Source organism: Rattus norvegicus, chromosome 10 (assembly GCF_036323735.1).
Source record: "Rattus norvegicus strain BN/NHsdMcwi chromosome 10, GRCr8, whole genome shotgun sequence".
NCBI classification, from domain to species: domain Eukaryota; kingdom Metazoa; phylum Chordata; class Mammalia; order Rodentia; family Muridae; genus Rattus; species Rattus norvegicus.
Window position 1 is genome coordinate 50,544,471 of NC_086028.1, and position 23,950 is coordinate 50,568,420.

At 42.6% G+C, this 23,950-nt stretch overlaps 1 long non-coding RNA gene across 1 annotated transcript in view; it reads right to left on the minus strand.

Annotated features, from left to right (window-relative positions):
- Positions 1 to 960: 960 nt before the first annotated feature.
- LOC102554159 (uncharacterized) overlaps positions 961 to 23,950 on the minus strand; it is a 152,938-nt gene continuing 129,948 nt past the window's right edge. Inside the window, exon 5 of the long non-coding RNA XR_005490286.2 lies at positions 961 to 1,532. This is a non-coding gene — a long non-coding RNA (uncharacterized LOC102554159). The remainder of the gene's footprint in view (positions 1,533 to 23,950) is intronic.

Here is a 23,950-nt window from a genome sequence, read left to right on the forward strand (position 1 = left end):
AGATCTGTTTGAGGGGGTCATTTGTCTTCTTACTGAAGCACCCTTTAAAAAATTTTATAAAGATAACTTTGTGCCGCATAAATTTGAGTTTGCTTTGAGCTGAAGTCTGAGCAAAGGTTTTTTTTTTAATCAGTTTAGCTCTATCTTGTGTGTGTGTGTATGTGTGTGTGTGTGTGTATGTGTGTGTGTGTGTGCGTGTGTGCATGTCTGTCTGTCTCTCTTTCTCTCTGTCTCTGTCTGTCTGTCTCTGTCTCTCTCTGTGTGTCTCTGTCTCTCTCTCTCTCTGTGTGTCTCTGTCTCTGTCTCTGTCTCTGTCTCTCTCTGTGTGTGTGTGTGTGTGTGTGTGTGTGTGTGTGTGTGTGTGTCTGTGTGTCTGTGTGCTTGTGTTGAGACAAGGTCTGAAAAGTCTACAGGCAAGGATGACCTTGAACTTCTGAGCCTTCCATCTCTAGCTCTGACATTCTGGGATTACAGACATGTAGCAACATGCCCATTTTTTGCAGTGCTGGAATCTTTCTCAGGGCTTCATCTATGCTAGGGGAAAGCACTCCTCTAATTGATCTAATACCCAGGCCCTCCAAACACTTCACTGCAAGAAAGTCAACGCCAAATTCTGGCACTCCTCTTGCTTATTTAGTTGTATTTTTGTGTGTATGAAAGCTTTGCCTGCATGCTTATACATGCATGCAGTGCCCACAGAGGCCAGAGGTGGGCGTCGGATCCCTTGAACTGGAGTTTTAGACAATTGTAAGCCACCATTTAGGTGCTGGGAACTGGACTCTCATTCTCTGCAAGGCCAAGTGTTCTTAACCTCCAAGCCATCTCTCAAGCCCTACCTCTTGTCGATTTGATTTAAAAGTATTCCTTTTAATTAAAGGTTTATGCAGGCATGCCCAGGTACGTGCAAGATCTACCATCTTTTATTCACTATCTATTTTGGACAGCATTTGAATTTGACAAGAGCACAGAGATAACTTTTGCTCCTAAGGCCAAATTCTTTATATTGTTAAAGACACAACAGATAAAGAACAAAACCTTTCCATTGACATCAATCAGCAAAGACTAACAACTGTAGCTTGAATTGATGGGTTGTTTTGGTCAGAGTCTACCTGTCTACATTATTCTGCCCAGCTTAGGTTTATTGACAGATTGAGAAAGCATGGAGTTACATTGGCCTCAGTTTCCATAACCAGGATTTTGTTCTTCACTTTTCATTGCCACTTTCAGATTAAAAATTCAACCCCATGGGTGTAAAGCACCAGATTTCATTTCAGCCACCGGCAATGTCTAGTGGCTGCTCCCTGCTACTCAGTGTCTTGCTCTGCACACTGAATTTCCACAGCTTCCTATTGTTCATCCCCACAGTGTCCTGCTTCAATTTTTTCTGTCCATCTTCTCTGTCCCCCTGCTCTTCTGGGTAATTGCTCTTCTGGCCCTCGGTACCCCCTTTCACAGCTCCCGGCCTTCTCCAGGCTCCTCAGTTGAAAGCAGGAGGAAGTCAGAAAGTCAGAAGTCACTTCTTGTCAAGCGCCCTGCCAGAAAATGGACAGTATAGCTCTCAATGAACAGGCACTTACCCTTTCTTCCTTGTTCATCGCTTAAAAGTAAATCCTCTCTTCTTTCTCCTCTTTGAAATTTGATTCCCTGATATTCACTCCAAAATAGAAAAGACTAGAAAGAACATGCAAATACTGGACACTCCGTTTCAGGAACATATCATATTTATCACTTTTAATGTCCTTGCTTCTTTGCCTTTCTAATTTAGCCATGATTCCACTTGTAAAAATTATATGACTCGCATCCAACTCCACATTTAGCAAAATTTCTAAAGCATGGCATTATGCAGTGAAATGGCTATGAAATGACGTCTGTACTCTTTATTTGGATTGAATTTAAAAGTATTAAACTTAAAGAACAACATCTGAAAATGTTATAGCATGACAAAGCAGTCCTGCCCTTGGGAGAGACCCTACAGCAGGGATCAAAACCTAGGGGAAGCATCAGCACCTTCCTACCCTTTCTCCAGTACAAGGGGCTGACCCCAGGACCTCACACATGCGAGGCAAGCACTGTACCACTAAGCTATACCCACACCCTCTTTTTACTTTTAGTATTGAGCCAAGTTCTCACTAAGTTGCCCAGGCTGGACTTGAACTCACTCTGTAGCCCAACCAGGCCCTAGATTTGTAATCTTCCTGACTCAGCCTCCCAAGTAGGTAGCTAGCGCTGCAGGCTTATGTTATCTTAACTTCTGAGACCTTCTGAGGATGCACATAAATGTGAAGTAAAAATTTAAAAAAAAAATTAAAAATTAATGGAAATTTCCAGCTGGAAAATATCCTAGAGAGTAGGACCCAAAACTGTTAATACCAGTCAGAATGGGCGAGATAGGACCTGAAATGGCTAATACTAGTCAGTCAGTAAGGGGGAGGTGGAGGGAGAGGGGGGAGGAACTCAAAAATGATGTCCAAAGGGCCAACTTGATTCATTTTTGTTGTTATTTATTTGCTGCTTATGATTCTTTTTCACTGCAGAGTTCCAACAACTGAAAATATTTGTCCTTTTGAAGAGAGGATTTGACAGCCTTCCACGTCTCGCAGCCAGATTCCATTCCTCTGTCCTTTTGTCTATGTCCCCACCCTTGCCCGGGAAGGCCAGGTGTCCTGGAGATCCTGTACTGTTATCTCTAGCACTGGGTGCTGGTGGTGGGAGGTGGTGATGAGCTGGAATGACCCAGATGTGGTCACATCAATTGAAGTAGGGAATAATGATCTAAGCCAGTTAATACAGAGAAAACCCCTAGTCACGGTGACTGTTCCAAAGATGGCCACCAGATCTAATTTAAATCAGATGGGGAAGAGACTGCTCATTGGGCTTTGGGAAATGTTTCTTGCTTTGCTTTTAATAGAGGCCAACTAGACGATGTCTCTGTCCTCTCCAGAGGGCATGTGTGTGATGCTGTGGCCACTTGCTTATAAGGAGGAAATGTAGCCAGTGCGGAGCAGAGAAACTAGCTAGGATGGAGACTCCATTGACCTTGAAGACTGACTTTGACTCAGTTAATTTAGTTACTGTGAATTATCCTTGATTTCATTATTAATGGTTATTGTGGGGTTTTTTGTTATGTGAAGAATAACATTTCCAACCAATACAGATGCCCGCCTACCCCATGTACTTTATAAAAATACAGTAGGATTTGTGTTTATTCTGCTTGTTTGCAATGCTAGCAATGTTTTTATATAAAACTTTTTTATTTAATCATACCAGCATCTCTAGACGATTCTTAAAGAAAAAGGCCAAAGCCCTCAAAACTCAGAGCTTAAAGTTTGTGTGCACGTGCGTGCGTGTTATGCCTCAAGTATCTTCCAACTCGATTATAGTTCTTGCCACTTGTATTTTGTTTATGGATCAGGAAAATTCCACGTGGACCTCTCAAGCTGTCAAATCTCCTCTTCTACCTGTGTGATGCCTTTAGGATAGAGTTGTGTTGTTTGTAAGACTCTGACCCCATGGTGTATCTCCTGTCCACCCTTTCACACCAATCCCTGCCCCAGACTATTCTGGCCTTCCAGTCTACACACCCTGCCCACTGTTCTACCATAATTCTTTTGCATTTCCAAACGTAATGATACACTGTATCTTTATTTTCTCATTCTGCTTTTTGCTGACAATATTCTTGTTCATCATTCTCCTCTCAGGCTGATGGTTGTACCCCCAAAGATGACTTAACCAGTCCCCAAGACTAGCTTAGCTCCTGCTCCATCTATCCCCCATCTTTCACAGGAGTCCTTTATCCATGAAGGTCTGACATTAAGGCTCCATTTGTTCACTACTAGGCCTCCTAGGATTAGCAAAGAGCCTGGCATGGAGCTGGCCCTGATATACAGCTCCAGACTAAATAAATCCCTTGGCCATTTTTAAAGATGAAGTTATGGAAAGTACTCATATTTAAATGCACAGTACATTATTAGTGACTTGTGACTAAACGGCCTGAAGAGAATGCTGTATAAACACTAATAAATTCTTATTCTCTCCAGAAAACATGCAGAAAATTATCTTTTTAATTTGAAAACCATTTATATTGGAAAGGATATTAGGTTTCCAAACAAGTTATGAGAAGGTTCTAAACTCCAGTAGAGTACATATTAGTAATCTTATTTTGATAGTGAGAAAAATTCAGATTCTCTGTAACAGGCTGAGCAGCTTAACCCTGCTTGTTGTCAATAAACCAGTATCTGTGGACTTTGCCAGCAGCACTAACGTTTTCTTTTGGTCATCTTACTGAGGAAACATATTTCTTTAGCTTTCAAGAGTGAAGAATCTGTGACCAACCACAGCTCAGGTTTAGACTCATTGTGTGTGTGTGTGAGTGAGTGTGTGTGTGTGTGTATCCTTTGTGTTGCATCCAGGCCTCTCCTTAAACTGTCTGTGTTGAAAGTTTACCCCCAGTGTGTAAAAAGCCAAGTGCACCACAGCCCCATGAATTCTTTCTTGAACAGGATGCACAATGTAGTTGGAGATCAAACTTTTGGGAAGTAATTAGTCAAGATGATGTCATTTGTATAGAGCCCTGATGACAGTCTTAATGTCTCTATAAGAAGAGCTTGAGTTCCTCCTCCTCCCCACCTCTTCTGTCTCCTCCTTTCCCTCCTCCTCCTTACATTTTCTCTTCCACTCCCTCTCTTCTGATCGTTTCTCCCTCACTACCTCCCTACCCTTCCCTTTCTCCATTCTTTCCTTGTCTCCTTCCTGTTTGAGGTCACAGTGGAAGGCAGTGGTTTATAGGCCAGAAAGAGAACCTAAGCAGGGGAGCATTATAATCTTGAACTTCTTGCTTCCAAAACTCCAAGAAAACAGATTTCTGAGGTTGAAATCACCCAGACAATGACAATTTGACCTGGATACAAGACGAACCCCCCAAAAGAAGTCTTCCTCTTGTTGAAGGAAAAAGCTTCCTCTTCCAAGCTTTCCTCCCTAAGCAGAAGCTTGCATCTTTTTTGCTGGGAAATTATGAACACCTCTTTCCTCTCTGGCTGGTCAGCACTTGAAAAACCGTCATAAAGTATACATCTGATATCGTTAACAGAGGCCTGAAGGCAATGCAAATACTTCCTATCATTTTACCATAACAAAGGCAAGTCAAGGTCTCTCCTGAATTATCAGATAAGTGACCCAAAGTTAAGGAACAATATAAATATTCACCAAGAGAATAGTTAAATAGGTGACTATTCTGACGTAGCCCTATTATCTTAGCATTTAGGAACTAGGACAATAGGATCTTGAACTTGAGGCCAGCTTGTTAAAAATTAGATAGATAGATAGATAGATAGATAGATAGATAGATAGATAGATAGACAGACAGACAGATAGATAGACAGACAGATAGATAGACAGACAGAAACAGACAGAACATCATTCATGGATAGAACTTTCTGAGTTGGAAACTTGTGTAAAAATCTCATATCCACTGATGCAAGGTCTGATGTCTGTCTCCATTTTACTGAACTACACTGAACCCAGGCCTATCTAGGGTAGAGCTTGATCCTGAAGTCAACCAGATATCAGGTTGCCTCAGGAAAGGAGGCCATTGAGTAAGAGAGTAATTAAAGAAACTAACAGGAAAATGGTCTTTTTATTAATTTTTTTTTTTAGTGTATAAAGTCAGGACCTACAGGAGCTAGACTCACAGACTCATCACTCAGTCAAGCAAGCTACTGTGTCCTGTGTCTGAGTTCTGTTTACAACAGCAAGGGACAGTCTAATGAAATATTTTCAGAAAACTGGACAGAGCGATATCTAATGTCTTCAACAATAGAGAATGATCTAAGACCTCCTCCCATGTCTGCTCATGCCTTTGCCCATGATGCCCTGATGAAGAAAGAGTGGACAAGTGGTGTTTGAAGGAGATCCTTGACCAGCACAGGGTCCCATGATCTTGGTTGTTGTCTCAAAAGATAATGAAACCCTGCAGATACTGTCACCCTGTAGGAAATACAAATGCTCCCTAACAAGAGAAGGCAAAGAAGCAAGACATAAGGAGGGAAGGAAAAGAGATTCTTCTCTCTGTCTCTCTCTGTCTGTCTCTGTCTCTGTCTCTGTCTCTCTCTCTCTCCTCTCTTCATCTCTATCTCTGTCTCTCGCATTCATAAACATGCAATGTATTTTCATAATATAGTTGTAATAATATACTGTTTTAGTCAAATAGCTAATGAAACAATCTAGGACAATAGATATATAACCAGAATGGGGTGTGTGCTGGTTGGTTTTTGTCAACTTGACCAACCTAGACATATCTAGGAAGAGGGAATCTTAACTGAGAAAATGCCTTTCAGCCTATAGGCAAGTCTGTAGGGCATTTCCTTGATTAATGAAGGAAGTAGAAGTATTCCACTCACTGTTAGTGGCACCCTCTGTGGGCAGGTATTATAAGTTTGTAAGACAGTGAGTTCAGCAAGCATTAGATGCAAGGCAGTAAGCAGCACTCCTCTACGGCTTCTTCAATTCCTGCCTCCATGTTCCTGCCTTGAGTTCCTGTCCCGAATTCCCTAGATAGCGGACTACAGAATGCAAGCTGAAACAAACCCTTCCCTCCTCAAGTTGCTTTTGGTCATGGTGGTTTGTCATAGCAATAGAAACCCTAACTAAAGCAGGCTCATGAAGAGTGAGCTCAGGTGCAAGAGTCCACCCCGGGAGATTTCTACAGGTGCCAAGGGAAGTGAGGAGGAGCTGAGTTTCTGGGGAGAAGTGAGAAGGAAGCCTACACTGTGCCTCATTTTTAATGAAGAGAACAATGGCAGCCAGTGGCCCACTCGGTAGATTTGAGAGATGATTTCTAGAGCAACGTTTAGATAGTCTGGGGACCCACAGATTCTGTGCCCCACATTTCAGGAAAATGTTCACTTCTGTAAGAAAAGCACCATCTGCAACAAGGCTTCTCTCGTTACAGTCAGCCCCACTGGGTCAGAGGGCCTAGACTTCCCTTGAACACAATATAATCTTTGAAAAATTAGACGGCGATTTGATGATGTACAAATTCAAGTGGTGTGACAGATTTATGCGTCTTGTGATGATCTGCGGTTTTGAATTGTAACGTGACAATGCCAGACAGTGAGTAGTCTGAGACCACCAGCATTGGAGCGGCCTTTCCACACGGGCTGCCCTATTATTTATGTTAAGTCCATTTTGCAAATTTAGCAGTTTCATTTTCAAAGAGAAGACCAAGGTCCTCAACTTCTAAACCTAAGTCCATGCTGACCCACCCCTTACCCCTATCTGACCCATCCCTCACCCCCTAGACATACACCCCTTCCAGCCTCTGCTGACTGGATCGTGGAATTTGGACCCAAGACACACCACACAGTTTGCTTGCAGTTGTCTGACGTTGTTTTATTTACAAATCATGAGCACATTTGGGTCACCCAGCACTTTTCTCAGAGGCTCTTGCCAGCCCGGACAGATGGAGATGTAAATCAAGCCTTGTCTGTTTTCCTCTGCAGATGGCTACATAGAAGTCTGTGGGCCTCAGGTCCCTGTGTGTTAGCAGATGGCTGCTGTCTCCCATGTGTGCCTTGGCCTCTGAGAGACCAAGAGCCTCCAATTAGGGCTGGAATTAGAGCAGCTAGTGGTCACGGAGGAATTCATACTAAGCACAGTGGGGTTTTCCTTCTGTCCTTTGGTGTCTTGTCTGGTTCCAGAACATTAGACATGCAGCCCATTCTATTTTCTTTTTACTTCCACTTTTATTATTAGAAATGTGCACTCACCTGCTCTGGGAGATGTACATATTTCTCACATGCCTAGGCTTCGGTTTGTTCTTATTGTATCAACCAAAGTGGAGACCCCTAGAAGGTGGAATTGTTACTACTTGCTTTGTGGTTTTCATTGTAAATCAACTTTGTGGAGATTCAGTTTACAAACAAACACTCAGACCTTGGCAGTTGGGTAACATTTGACAAATGGATGTGCTGATAAGAGACTACACACAATCAACATGTAGGCTCCCTGCTCTCCTCAGCCCCACAGGTCCCACTTTGCAGATAACTGCTGGTCTGTTCTTTGACATGTTTGAGGATATTTCTCTTTTCCAGAGGGTACTGTAAATAGAATCACTCTGTGGATAAGGATTGTTTCTGGCTTCGTCCATTGAACATAGACTTTTAGGAAAAGATCCCTGTCTTCATACTTATTCTAGGCTGTGTCAATGGCTGTGTAGCATTATGCAATCCTAGTGCAGCTTAATGTGTTAACCTTTTCGAGTCTGAATGGCGACTTATGTGACTTGCAGTTTGGAATTTCTGTGGATGAAGCTGCTAAGAACTTGTATGTGTCATGTTTATAGCATGTTTCATCTTTGGGAAAATGCCTAGAAGTAGGATAGCTGGGTCTCATGGAGATTTTCATATCCAGATCTCCACAGATTATGCCCTTTGGCCTCCCCCCAGCCATGTAGGTCTCAGTTGCCAATAAGATCTGCAGAGAAAGGCAAAAGCAAAACATGCTGTTTGTAAATGGTGTCCCCCATTAACCTCTAGCTGTAGTTAAGCTGCACCCATAGATTTGCACAGAATAAACACTACATGGTTGTGCTTTTTACCAATATATTTTTGGCATTCCTCACAACAATAATTTTCCTCTTTCTCTGAAGATATCAATTATTCTAATACCAATATTTCTGAGTTTCTAATAGTGAACCATTTTACTACTCAATAAGTACCAGTTGATCAGTGTGTATGCATTTCCATGTAATTGTTGCTGGGATATCTTCTCTGCTCCTTATTAATATGCCAATGTTCCAATGAGTGAAGTTGCATTTTGTTTTTCACTTTATGAGCAAAACATTTTCACAAATTAGAGTAAAGCAGATGCCACTCAGAACCTTGCCTTTCTGCCTGTCTCTTTCCCAGGGATTCATGATGTTTTAGGTTGATTTTTGAGCTCCATGAGTCTGATGAAGGCCATCTGTGGACCTTGGGATCAGGGCTACCCCTTGGAGCCTGATGTGGTCACCAATAGAAACAACTGTCAGAAATGAATCCCCGTTTCCCTGAGTCCATCAGTAGGAAATGGTTCAGCAGTGACTGGTGGTGCTCCCTTCACCCCTTCTCCAACCACAGCTGCCTGTTGATGGGTCTGCTTTTGTAGCTATGAGCTCGCAGCTACTACTCCAACACTATTCCTGCTTGCCTGCTGCAATGCTCCCCACCATGATGGGCATGAGCTAACCCTTTGAAACTATAGGCAAGCCCCCAACTAAATGCTTTCTTTCAAAACTTGCCTTGATCATGTTGTCTTTTCACAATAGAAGAGTAACCAAGACAAAATATGCAAAGAAGTCACAGTAACACATCATGTGAATGGACTCAAAGAGTGAAATCCCACCACCGTTTCAATAGACGACAAAGATGTTTCACAAAATCCAAAACCCTTTCATGATAAAAGTCCCGAAGAAACTCAGAATAGAAGGAGCACCCTTAATATAATACAGGGTCTATAAGTCTATAGTCTATATAGCTAATATGATATTAAATGGGGAGGAGTTCAAAGCATTTCCTGTAAAATTGGGGAGAAAACAGGGTCTTCACTTTCCTCATTCTTAATTTATATATATATATATATATATATATAAAATGAACTTCCAGAGCAATAAGACAGGAGACATAAACATAAGGTTACAGTTGGGAAGGACAAAGTCCAAGGGCCCTATGTTTACATGATTTGGTTTTCTATCTGAGTCCTTTTAAAAATCCATCAGAAAATCTTTTTATCTTTTTAGCAAAGTATACAATTAAAATACAAATATCCTTAGCCTTCCCAGACATCAATAACAGCATGCTAAGGAAGAAATCACGAAAACAATCCCAAATTCAAAGCTGCCTCTGAAAATTAACATACCTTGGAATAAATCTAACCAGGAAAGTGAATGGCCTCTATTACAAAAACTTTAAAATATTCAAGCAAAATTGAAAGCAATGCTATAAGACAGAAAACAAAAACAAACAAAAAAAACCAAAACAAAACAAAACAAAAAAAACCTTCCATGCTCATGGACTGGAAGAGTCACTATTTTAAAAGTGAGAGATCTGTATGTCAAGAACTCCAAGTCTCTGAAGAAAGAAATTGAAGGAGACTTCAGAAGATGGAAAGATCTCCCAATTTCATGGATCAGCAGGATTAACATAGTAAGAATGGCCATCTTACCTAAAGCAATCTACAGATTCAATGCAATCCCCATCAAAATTCCAACTCAGTTCTTCACAGAGATAGAGTAATTCTCAAATTTATCTGGAATAACAAAAATCCTGGGATGTCAAAAACCTTTCTCAGCAATAAAAGAATTTTTAGGGGAATTGCTATGCCTGACCTCAAGCTATACTACAGAGCAATAGTGATGATACACACACACACACACATACACACACACACACACACACACACACTATTGGTACAGAGACAGACAGACATATCAATGGAATAGAATTGAGACCCAGAAATGAACCCACACACCTATGGTCACTTGATCTTTGACAAAGGAGCTAAAACCATCCAGTGGAAAAAAGACAGCATTTTAAACAAATGGTGCAGGTACAACTGGTGGTCAGCCTGTAGAAGAATGCAAATTGACCCATTCTTTTCTCCTTGTACAAAGTTCAAGTTCAAGTGGATCAAGGACCTCCACATAAAACCAGATACTATGAGTCTAATAGAAGAGAAAGTGAGTAAGATCCTCAAACACATTAGCACAGGGGAAATTTTCCTGAACAGAACACCAATGGCTTATGCTCTAAGATCAAGAATTGCAAACGGAGCTTCGTCAAATTGAAAAGCTTCTGTAAGACAGACACTGTCATTAGGACAAAATATCAATCCATGGAATGGGAAAAGATCTCTACCAACCCTACATCTGACAGAGGGCTAATATCCAAAATATACAAAAAGCTCAAGAAGTTAGATTTCAGAGAGCCAAATAACCCTATTAAAAATGGGGTACAGAGCCAAACAGAGAATTCTCAACTGAGGAATCTCAAATGGCTGAGAAGCACCTAAAGAAATGTTCAACATCCTTAGTCATCAGGGAAATGCAAATCAAAACAACCCTGAGATTCCACCTCACACCAGTCAGAATGACTAAGATCAAAAACTCAGGTGACAACAGATACTGGCAAGGATGTGGAGAAAGAGAAACACTCCTCCATTGCTGATGGGATTGCAATCTGGTACAACCACTCTGGAAATCAGTCTGGTGGTTCCTCAGAAAATTAGACATAGTACTACCTGAGGACCCAGCTATACCACTCCTGGGCATATACCCAAAAGATGCTCCAACATACAACAAAGACACATGCTCCACTATGTTCATAGCAGCCTTATTTATAATAGCCAGAGCTGGAAACAATCCAGATGTTCCTCAACAAAGGAATGGATACAGAAAACATGGTACATTTACACACTATGAAGTACTACTCAGCTATTAAAAACAATGATTTCATGAAATTCATAAGCAAATGGATGGAACTAGAAAATATCCTGAGTGAATATTAGCCCAAAAGAAGATCCAAATACCCATGATACAACTCACAGACCATATGAAACTCAAGAAGAAAGAAGATCACACCAAAGTGTGGATGCTACAGTACTATTCAGTTGGGGAAGAGAATAATCTCTGGGAAGTAGAGCAAGAGGGATCTGGGAGGGAGAAAGGGGGGGGGGACAGAAAAGAGCCAGATCAGATATGGGAGGAGGTGGGGTTAAAGTAGGTGTGTAGCAGTGGTGGGGGGGCTGGGGGTAGCCACTAGATACCAGGGACACAAGAGGTTCCTACGACCCAACAGGACATTAGTCAAACCCCCCCCAAAAAGGGGGGAGATAGAACCTGTAGAGAACATATCCAGTGGATAGGCCCCCAGTTGTGGGATGGGGGCCATCCAACTCAAAAATATTAATTCAGAATTCCTCCTGTCAAAAGGAAATGTAGGGACAAAGAATAGAGCAGAAACTGAAGGAAAGGCCATCCAGAGACTGCCCCACCTGGGGATCCATCCCATTTGCAGACACCAAATCTAGACACTATCGCTGATGCCAAGGGGTGCCTCCTGACAGGAGCCCGGTATAGCTGTCCCCTGAGAGGCTCTGCCAGAGCCTGACCAATACAGTTGCAGATGTACACAGCCAAGCATTGGACTGAGTGCAGAGACTCCAATGGAGAAGTTAGGGCAAAGACTGTAGGAGCTGAAGGGGTTTGCAACCTCACAGAAAGAACAACAATATCAACCAACCAGACCCTCAATGCTCCCAGGGACTAAACCACCAGTCAAAGAGTACACAGGGGGTACTCATGGCTCTAGCTGGATATGTAGCTCAGGATTGCCTTGTCTGGCATTACTGGTGGGGACCCTTGGTTCTGTGGAGACTTGATGACCCAGGATAGGGAAATGCTAGGGCACTGAGTCAGGAGTGGGTGGGTGGGTGGGGGAGCACCCTCACAGAGGCAGGAGGGGGGAGGAGTTTGTGGAGGGGAAACTGAGAAGGGGGATAACATTTGAAATATAAATAAGTAAAATAACCAATAAAGATGAAAAAAATGCCAAAGCATTCTACATATTTGAGGCAATCTCCATCAAAACACCAATAACATTCCTCACAGAAATAGAGGAGAGACTTTACGATTCTATTTGCAACAGGAAACACGTTTGATAATAACACTGAGCATAAAACATACTGTAGGGATGGGGATAGAGAGGTGGCTCAGCTGCCAGCAACATTGGTTGGTTTTTCAGAGCCCCTGAATTCTATTCCCAGTACGTACAGGTCGCTCACAGCCATCTGTAACTCCATTTCAAGGGGATCTGATGCTCTCTTCTGACTTTAGCAGGCACCAGGCACACTCGTAGGGCACAGAAAACTATGTAGGCAAAATACCTATACACATAAAACAATTTTAAAAAATTTATCCCAGAGTCAGTAATAAAATCAGTGTGGTTATGGCACAGACACAGAAATGTAGATTATGAGAACAGAATACAGGACCCAGATACAAATTCACACAGCTACAGTCCCCTGAATTTTGAGCAAAATGCTAAAAGTACTTATTGGAGAAAAGGCAGTCTCTTTCACTTAATGGAGGCTGGGGAAACACACACACACACATATATACCACACACATACACACACACATACACACATACACACACATACACACACATACACACACATATACACACCACACACATACACCACACACACACCACACATACACATACACACACCACACACACACACCACACACACATACAAACATACACACCACACACACACACACACATACAAACATACACACACCACACACATATGCCACAGATACATACACACATACACACACCACACACACATACACACCACACACACACATACCACACACACCACACACACCACACACACCATACACATGCACACATACACACACATACACTCACACACACAGACCACAAACACCACACACACATACACACATACACATACACACACACCACACACACACAAACACACACACCCATACACACACACCACACACACACATACACACACCACACACACACCACACACACACAATCGCACACACATACACACACACACCACACACACCACACACACCATACACACACACCATACACACACACCACACACACAAACACATACACATACACACACACCGCACACACACAAACATACACACACCCATATACACACACACCACACATACACACACACATACACACACACCACACATACACACACACCACACATACACAAACACACACACACCACACACACACCACACACACATATACACACATACACTCACACACACATACACACAGACCACACACACACACACCACACACACATACACACATACACTCACACACACATACACACATACACACATACACTCACACACACCACACACACCACACACACCACACACACACAAACACACATACACACACACAGCACACACACACAAACACACACATACATACACACATACACTCACACACACCACACACACCACACACACCACACACACCACACACACACAAACACACATACACACACACAGCACACACACACAAACACACACATACATACACGCACACACCACACACACACCACACACACACCACACACACACACAAACACACATACACACACACAGCACACACACACAAACACACACATACATACACGCACACACACACAAACACACACATACATACACACACATACCACACACACACCACACACACACATGCCACACGCACATACCACACACACACACACATACACACATATAGACACACATACACACACACACCACACATACACACACACACACACTCACACACACACCACACACACACACCACACACACACACACACACACACACACACACACACACACACACACACCCTGGGGTAAGAACAAGTTAAGATCTGATGCAAAGTCACTGCTCGCTTATCTGATTCCTTTCTCTTCACTTTTATGGCTCTGGAAAACAACAACAGTTAAGAAAAGTGATAGAAATTATTTACGCCTTTAAGCCTGGTTTTATCTGAAGCTTTGATTCTCAAGATCTCACACTCGTGAGAAGGGGCCAAAGGAAAATTTAAAGACCCACAAACCATTTTGTCTCTGCTTGAAAAGAAGCCACAAGAAGCCTGAGTCCCCTCTAAACTTCGGATGTCAGTACTGATCGCGTTCACGCAGATGCGCTGGGTTGTTTGTGCTCTGTCCCAGTTTCTGCTTAAAAGATGGCCTCTGCGGATTCTACTCCTGCACATCTATTTAAATACTTAGAGGAAAACAAGAACGCGTGAGGATGTGGTGGGTAAAATGAGCTGAAGCCAGCTAGAAAATAGTAAGGTTCTCTCAGGTGAGACATACAGAAGGACTAAGAGCTTGAATAAAATCGAGAACCAATAGAAACACTAAAATTGCTGCAGCCAGGAAAGGTTTGCCGGTGTACACTGTGGTAAGGATCCAAAGCACAGGGGAAGCAGCTCTCTGTGAAGCACCATGTTGCGTGATTTTCCGCTTTCCGTCTTTGACAGCACACGGGCAAGTGCTCGTTAACTTACACATTTGTTATCCTGGTCATAGATGAGAAATCAAAAGAGACAAACAAATGGGGGTTGTGGTGGCAGGGGGGGGGATGTTGAAAATAGTAAAGCAATATCGCCTGGCTTGGATGGAGTAGCGGAGGGTAGAGAGCAAGTCTGAGAGGAAGCTATGGAATAATGGTCTTTACAGAACCCTCTAAGGAAGGAAAATGTTCCGGGCCCTCCTCTTGAAAGACGTTGAGAGAGTTGGAAGGTGGACTCTAGAACATTTCTATAGTACGTTCTGTTTGTCAGGTTCCCAGTGATGACAGAAATTACATTCAAAGGACATTTAACACTTCCCCCAGAAAGCCAGTCTTTATGGTGGTAGTTCAAGCAATCCCTAAAAGGTGAATTGGAGGATGATCAGGGATGCACTAGGGAGACACAAGCGGAAGAGACTGTGTGCCAAGAATCAGGAGCTGCACCTCTCCAGTCATGACCACTCTAAGCAGGAGATTCTCAGCGTGACTGTGGATGCTTGGCTAGACAATGCCTTCAGAGCAATGAGATAGTAGGCTGACCCTGGATGAACTGTCAAGAGCAGAAAATGTGGGTGCTTAGGGTGAAAAGTAGTTGGTCCTGGGGACTGCTGTGATGCCTCTTCTCTGTGGGGTTGTGGGGACTTTCAGTCTTGGAGATCCTCCTACCTCTCATAAAGCCCATTAGTTACGTTGTTGAGGCTTCAGTGTCTGCTTAGCTTTTCCCCCCTTGAGGCTGGTTTTACAAGAGGGAACTCATGCCTGGTACTGTAATCCTGGTCAAAAGCTTGTGGTCATGGGCCACAGGGGAGTTACCGTCACTTTGTCAAATGAACATGTTGTCAAACCCCCTTCTACATGAGTAGGCTAATTGACATAGATTATTAATTATGCTAATTGGCATCGATTAGAGTCTTTCTCATCCTTGGCCAGAGAAACTTCTCTCTGCAATGGGCAGCCCTTAATGCAAAGGCTCACAACTGGTCAAAATATGAAGAAGTGACTGTAAGTGCTTGGCTGTGGATGGGAGACACCAGCCCTCCCTCCCCCCAAAGGCTCAGGGAACAACATCTCTGAGGAAGGAGCAGAAGGAATGTAGGAGATGGAGGTGGGAGGAAGTGCTGTGGAATGCTGTCTTCTACACAAATGCCATCAGAACCCCGGGGGCTCGATGCACTTGTGGTTATTTGCACAAGACCAGTATAAGATCAAGCCAGCAAAACCAGTCAATATTCCAACAAGCTGAACCAAGTAGCATATGTGCTGTCGAAGCAAATACTGGCTGAACCAATTAGACCCAGGGGATTACAAACTAACAAAACTAGTCATAAAAGTGGGAAGAACCTGCCTGGGGAGAGTAGAATGAGAAGTTGGGGAAGGGTATGATCCGCATATATTTGTTACATATATAAAATTATCAAAGAATAAGTAAAAGGTACTCTCTTAAAATACAATTTTTTTTATTAACTTGAGTATTTCTTATTTACATTTCGAGTGTTATTCCCTTTCCCGGTTTCCGGGCAAACATCCCCCTAATCCCTCCCCCTCCCCTTCTTTATGGGTGTTCCCCTCCCCATCCTCCCCCCATTGCCGCCCTCCCCCCAGCAAAACCACTCTCAAAATTATATCCAAAGAATCAGAAACAATTCCAAAACTACTCTGTGAGGCTAGAGAGCTGGCTCAGTGGTTTAGGGCATTTGTTGCTCTTGAAGACGACCCGGCTTCAGTTCCCAGCACCCACACAGCTGCTAACAATTTTCTGTATCTCCAGTTTCAGGGGAATCTGATGGCTTCTTTTGACTTCCCTGAGCACCAGACAGATTCATACATGTAAGTAAAACATTCATGTACATACAATAAAATAAGCTAATCCAAAATGACTTTTAAATATATATCTGTATGTGTTTGTATAAGCATTATTTATGTTACCCAAAGGAAAATGATAAATCATTACTTATTAATATTTATGAATTATGAATTATTAAATATGTGTATAAAATGTGATAAGGACCATAGTGTTAGTAAGCTTTTAAAGAGCACGGTACTTAGGGACTTACTTGCAATATAAAGGAAGCTTGGTGACATTTGCTAATGAAAGAAGCCAGACAGAAAGATCACGTGTGTGATTCCCTTGATATCAGCACGCTTTAAACTGTGAGTCTCTACCCCATTGGGGGTTGAATGACCCTTTCACAGAGGTCTCCTGAGACCATTGATAAACACAGGTATTTACATTATGGTTCATAACAGTACCAAAATTACAGTTGTGAAGTAGCAACAAAATAATCTTATGATTGGGGCGCCACACCAGGGGGAACGGGGTCAGAGCCTTAGGAAGTTGAGAGCCACTGATTGGTATGAAACAGTCAGAACAGCTAAATATACAGAAGGAAAATCTATCCGTGGCTGGCAGAGACTGTCGGGGAGGGGCATGAAGAGGATCTGGCTTCACTTTGAAATTTGGAGATGTCCTAGAGCTTGAGAGAGATGGAGGTCACACAAACGTGTGACTGCCTCAAAAGTCAGCGATGAACTTCTATATGGCAGGGATTACATCTCCATCATTTTTTACAGAAGGGTTGCAAACACCAGAGTATAGAAAACATGGCGGAATCCATACTTTACTCTCCCTTGTTCCAGCCTCGGAGTAAAAGAAAAACAAAGCAGAAATCCCAAGGAATATTTAACTTGTCTTTTTAAACTAGGGAGAAAAGGAGTGGAGAGAGAGAGGGAGAAAGACTAGGATTCACACTTTTGTTCAATGGCCGAAAACAATTCAGCAAGCGAAGAAACTCTGATCTATACTGATGACCCAGAACGAGGAAATAGCATAGCACCCATAGAGGGAGGGTGATGCCAGCGTGTAAACCTTGCTCTGGAGTCCATGTTACTTCTGGGTTCTTGCTCTGCCCTATGTTCTTTCTGAAACCCAGCCAGAGGAAAGAGTCCAAGGTCTCCATTGAAGTTCCCAGTTTCATGACCTGGTCTTTTTCAGACGTCTAAACTACAGCAGCGAGAAGCTCACTCACTACTTGCTATCTGCCCAGTTCTACCAATATACGATGCGTCTATTTTTAAGAAGACTCGTGGAGTTGCTGGGGGCCCTTGATAGTTTGGAATACAGAGCCAAAAGATTAAATATTTACCTTGCAAAAGGTTCTGACATTAGGTATTGGTTAAACAATGAGATTCCTGCGCTGGCACACGGTGACAAGGTTTTGCACTATGGAAAATCCACTCACTTCCACCTGGTGAGATACACCAGGCCGGGGCTGGCATCCAAGTGAGCAGGCCCAGAGACCAGTTTCCAATAAACAGGAGCTCTGAACAACAGAACACAAAGCTAGCAGCCATCTGCAAAGATTGTTGGGAGGGAGCGCCTCATACTGAGGATGGAAAAATCAATTTTCACACTGAGAGAACGTAATGTATTAGGTCTCGAAGGCATTGAAAGGAGCTGTGCAGATCAACCAGGTTCTTGCTGGCCCTGAGGGAAATGTGGCATCTGAAGATACCAAAGGACAGTACGTAGATTTTAGACTGAAGGGTGAGTACAGTCCCACTTAGCTAGCCTGTGGATCTCATCTGAAGATGCTGTAATGAGAAGATGATGTATTGGAGCGCTTGTGACAAAGCACAGGCCCACTAGTGTTTATTACAACAGTTTCAAATTCTCCCAAATAGAGACGTGGTTACCCATAGGACTGGATCCCAGGGCCCTCTGTCACTGTGACTGGTCTGTAGGACTCCCTTAGGTGATACCTAATTTGTACCATCAAATGCAACAAAAAAGATTTCTTTAGAAATAAACCCCAAAGTGTTAGTGCCATGCTGGGTCTTAAACTGCCCTCAGTGGGGGAAACTTAACTATCTAACCTGCTGGCTCTAACTGGGGGCTGCTTTAACGACAACATGAAGGATCTTGAAGTTTCAGCACAGGTCCCCGTCATCTGCACAGGGTATGCTCTAAGATCTCCACTGGGTGTGCCAGTCTTTAGATAGTATCGAACCCTATGCATGCTGTGTACCTTCCTACCCACCTCTCTGCCCTCATGGTAAAATTTAGTTCATAAGTTAGGCACAGTAAGACATTACCAGCCATAGCTAATAGTAAAATATAGCATTGTAGTGTAATAAAAGTTGCAGGATCGTATTCTTTTGAGATAGAGAGTTTTCCATTCAATGTTCTTGGGTGTTTTATCTGTGGTTGCTACCTGATAATTGGAATCATGTGTAAGGGAGACTCGGGCTCAGAGTTGTTTGATTTTTTTTTCTTTATGACTTTTTTTTCTACTATTTTCATGGACTCACCAAAGAGTGTGATGGGTGGGATCTATGGTAAGGCTACGGTAATGTTTTAAACAGTCTGAAACCATTTTTCAAAGTGGTTGTACCACATGATATGCTTACCAGCAGCACCATGTGGGATTCTGTACTGTGATCATTCAGGTCAAAGTCTGTTCTTCTATCAGACCACATCCCACCATATCATGCAGAATGGTGTGGCGTGGCTCGGTCTGCTTAGCTCTTTGGAATTTTCCTTTCTGTACTGTCTGATATTATCTAGCATATATTTTCTGGTAAGTGAATTGGGAGATACAGAAAAGAACACTTCATGTTTCAACTCTAACACTTCAAACCTCATGGCACACAGTACCTCAGGCTAGCCCAGAACAAGAGCTGCCTGACCCAGAATAGAGCCCTCCAACACCAGCAAGAGCAAACAGGGCTTCTCAGTTGCTGGTTTCACTCTTTCCTCAGATGAATTATTTACTTTTGAGGACTGGGTATTTTCTGAAACTTGGATCTGTTGTTCTTCCTCGCAGCTTTCTTTTACCGATGCCTGGCACTGATCTAAAGTTTGCAAGTGCTCCAGGCAGGGTTCGCTGTGCCAGCCTTTGCTGCTGTCAGTACTTCTAAAGAAAGCTGGACAACTGAATCACAGAAGTAATCGGAAGCCATGACTGCAGTCTTCCATTTTCACCCTGGCACACCGTTATGTCTTGATATTCTGAAATTGTTGGAGCCTCAAAGAAGTGAGTAGAACATGGGAACTATAGCTCAGAGGTAGAATGCTTGCCGAGCATGTCCAGGGACACAGGTTCAGTCATCAACAGTGGTGGTGGTGGTGGTAGTGGTGGTGGTGGTGGTGGTGGTGGTGGCAGTGTGTATGTGTGTGTCTCTGTGTGCCTGTGTGTGTGTCTGTGTCTGTTTATCATAGTCTATGTATATAGATTGCAGGCACGCATTTCCATTCAGATAAAGCTTCACTTTGAAGGAACAATGGAAACTCTGAACTGCCCCTCATGCTCCCTTGGGTGGGTTTGTTTATTTGTTTATCTGTTTATTTGTTTGTGGTTAATTGGTTGATTGGTTTAAATGCCATCATTAAACCACTGAACTGAAAACGGGACCCCCGTTGAAGGAATCAGAGAAAGGACTGGAAGAGCTTGAAGGGGCTCAAGACCCCATATGAACAACAATGCCAAGCAACCTGAGCTTCCAGGGACTAAGCCACTACCCAAAGACTATGCATGGACTGACCCTGGGCTCCAACCTCATAGGTAGCAATGAATAGCCTAGTAAGAACACCAGTGGAAGGAGAAGCCCTTGGTCCTGCCAAGACTGAGCCCCCAGTGAACTAGACTGTTGGGGGGAGGGCGGCAATGGGGGGAGGGTGGGGAGGGGAACACCCATATAGAAGGAGAGGGGGAGGGGTTAGGGGGATGTTGGCCCAGAAACTGGGAAGGGGAATAACAATAAAAATGCAAATAAGAAACACTCAAGTTAATAAAGATGGAAAAACAAACAAACAAACAAACAAACTCTTTCTGTAGACTCAGCTGGCCTTGAACTCACAGGGCTCAATCAGCATCTGCCTCTCTGCCCCAGCCCCTGACTCTGCCTCTGCCATTTGCTCCATGCATCCTCCACCCTAGTCAAGACACAGAGCTACTCAACCACCTAAGAAGACCCTCTTCTCCCTGTGTGTCACAGTCACCTCTACCCTTGCTTCTGTCCCATGGAACGGACAAATTCGTTTATCTTTACCTTTAATAATTCTGAGCTATTACCTTTGTATACTGGGTCTTTTTACCCGGCTGATGACCTAGAGTTCCATCAAGTTGATTTATGTATGATTAGTCCTTTCCCTTTAAAAAAAAAATTTAACATTGTGTGTGTGTGTGTGTGTGTGTGTGTGTGTGTGTGTTTGCACATGAATGCAAGTGCCTGAGAAATCATTATATTCCCTTGAACTAGAGTTAGAGACATTTAGGGAACACTCGATGTGGGTACTGGGAGTTGAATTCAGGTTCTCTGCAAGAGCAATGTGTGCTCTTAAACAAGGGGCCACCCTTTCAGTTCCATTGCTCTCTCTTTATTGCAGTGCGACATCATGTGAATGTGAGGTTTTGTTTAACCACATCCTTAGGGGAGGACATTTTGTGTCCTTCCCACCTTGGGGCTATTACAAATAAAACTGTGTATTTCTTGGTTAATTTATGTTGACTTTTCTGAGTTCTTTATAAATTTGAGATATGTGTCCTTTGTTGGAAATACAATGTGCAAATGTTTTCTTTTCATCTGGACCTCATTTTCTCATTCTTTTGACAGGATTTCTCTTGGAGCGTCAGTGGGATAAAATCCAATTTACTAATTTGTTTTTAATGATTTATACTCTTGGTATGCCATGTCTGAGAAGTCTTTGCCTCATGGTTAATTGCTACATTCTATGCTGATTTAAGAATCTCTGTAAAAAACAGTGCGTTAAGTTATTTGTTATTTTTGCTCCTTCTGTTAAAGCAAGCAGAACCTGTGTAGCAGCACAGGTGAAGCATCATGCCTAAAGTAAATGTTTCTCAAAATGCAGCATGCATGTAAATTACCCAGGGTCTTGTTGCACTTCAAGCTATGATGCAGGAAGTCTGGGGTCAGCTGAACATTTTTCACTTCTAACGAAGTTTCTAGCTGATTCTAAGACTGATGGTCGGGGGCTATGCTTCAAGAAACTAAAATTCAGAATTCAATATTCCTCAAGTATCTGATGATGGGGATAGGTATGAAATCATGGGTTTCATCGGGAAAAATAAGACATAAATTTGAGGCGTAAATAGTAAATGTGTTTGACTCCTCTGATCTGCCTTTCTTCCTTTCTCTCTTTCCTTCTTTCTCTCTTTCTTTCTTTCTTTCATCATGTTGGATTCTTATTTACTCCATTTTGACTGTTATTACTATAATGAATATGTTACATTTTCTCAAAGCCTTCTTAAAATAAGGTTAGTTGTAAATGAAAATAAATGCTTGGAAGTTTAAGTGCAAGTTTTGCTCACACATCGGGAGTGGATCCTGCTGCTTATTTATTTTTTACTCCCTTTGTTAAAATTATTATTAAAACTGGGTTATAAATAGATATATCACTTTGTGCAATATTAGAAATTTTGAGTTGTAATTGTCTTTCTCCTCAATTGGCTGACAAGTTCACCTTAATATTAACTTTTTTCCCCTTAAATATAATGTGCTGGGCAGTGTTAAAAACAGAGTAATCTCCTGGCCCCCTGCTCCTCTTTCTCCCCTTCCTCCTCCCTCTACTCCTCCTCCTCTCCTTTCTCCTCTTCTCTCCCCACTTTTCTTTCTGCCCCAGATAAATACTTTTCCAGCAAACTACCCTCAACCCACCCCAAGACACGATCTTAAACGTGATGTTGTTTAATAAATGTTATGCCATTGGATTACGTCTTGCAAACCAAGCAACCTTATTGTGAGCTGCTCAAACTGAGGATGAAGTAGGTACTCAGCTCTTTTAAAGCAGGTCTGATAAAAGAGACGCCATTCTGCAGCTGGTTGCAGACATCTTTTTCTGGCACTGCTAGGCACAGTGTATTTCTGCAGTGATTTTCACTGTTTACTCTTTACCATCTGAGTTCCCATTCTGGACACTACCTATGTGGTTTTCCCACATTTGGATGAGAAGCTGTTCTTTGTTCACTCGCTAATCCCCTGTAACCAGTGAATCAAGTGGCACTTGTTAGTAACTGACTATGACTTAAAATCCTGGAATATGCTTCCTATTGCCTTGGTGTGATTCTTATAAATGACATCACCTTTTAAATAGAATAAACTCTGACAAGCATTAAAAATGGCTCAAACTGCCAAACACATGCTGGATTTGTAGTTCTGCATCTACTGGAATATACTGCTTCCCCACAAGACCCATCATTGGTATTGCCTTATATAGATAGCTATCTTGGTACCACAGATGACATCTCTAATGGATTTCCAAATCCTGTTTGCATACAGGTGTGGGTATAGCCTTCACACATAGGCCATTTTGAGAAACCTCTTTGGTTGTTTGGTCATTGTTTTGTAATACTGGGTGTCAAACCCAGGACATCATAGATGCTAGATTCACTCCCATCCTTGGAGACTGACCTGGTATCTTAGTTCTCTCCCTTTGTTTTCCATGGCCAACCTTTTGAAATCATATGAACCTTAGTAAAAACTCCCGTTCTGACCCACTTCATATCTTTCCTAAACTTCAGCTCATTTAGTAGCAATTCCCAGTCAGTAGCAATTCCTGCTCTCTCTGTGAAAACTTCTGATTTCCCCCTTGGGAGTTCATCCTTCCAAGAAATAGCCGTCAGGTTCCTCTTAGACATGAAGTGTATCCACTCACATTTGAAATCTCTGGCAGTGTGCGGGTCATGGCAGTGTTGCTGACAAAGCACTAGAGGCGCCTTCCTAGTCTCCTCAGAGAGTTTAGGCACAGCTCTCTCCTGACGGTCCCCAATCCACCACAAATGTCCTTCCATCTT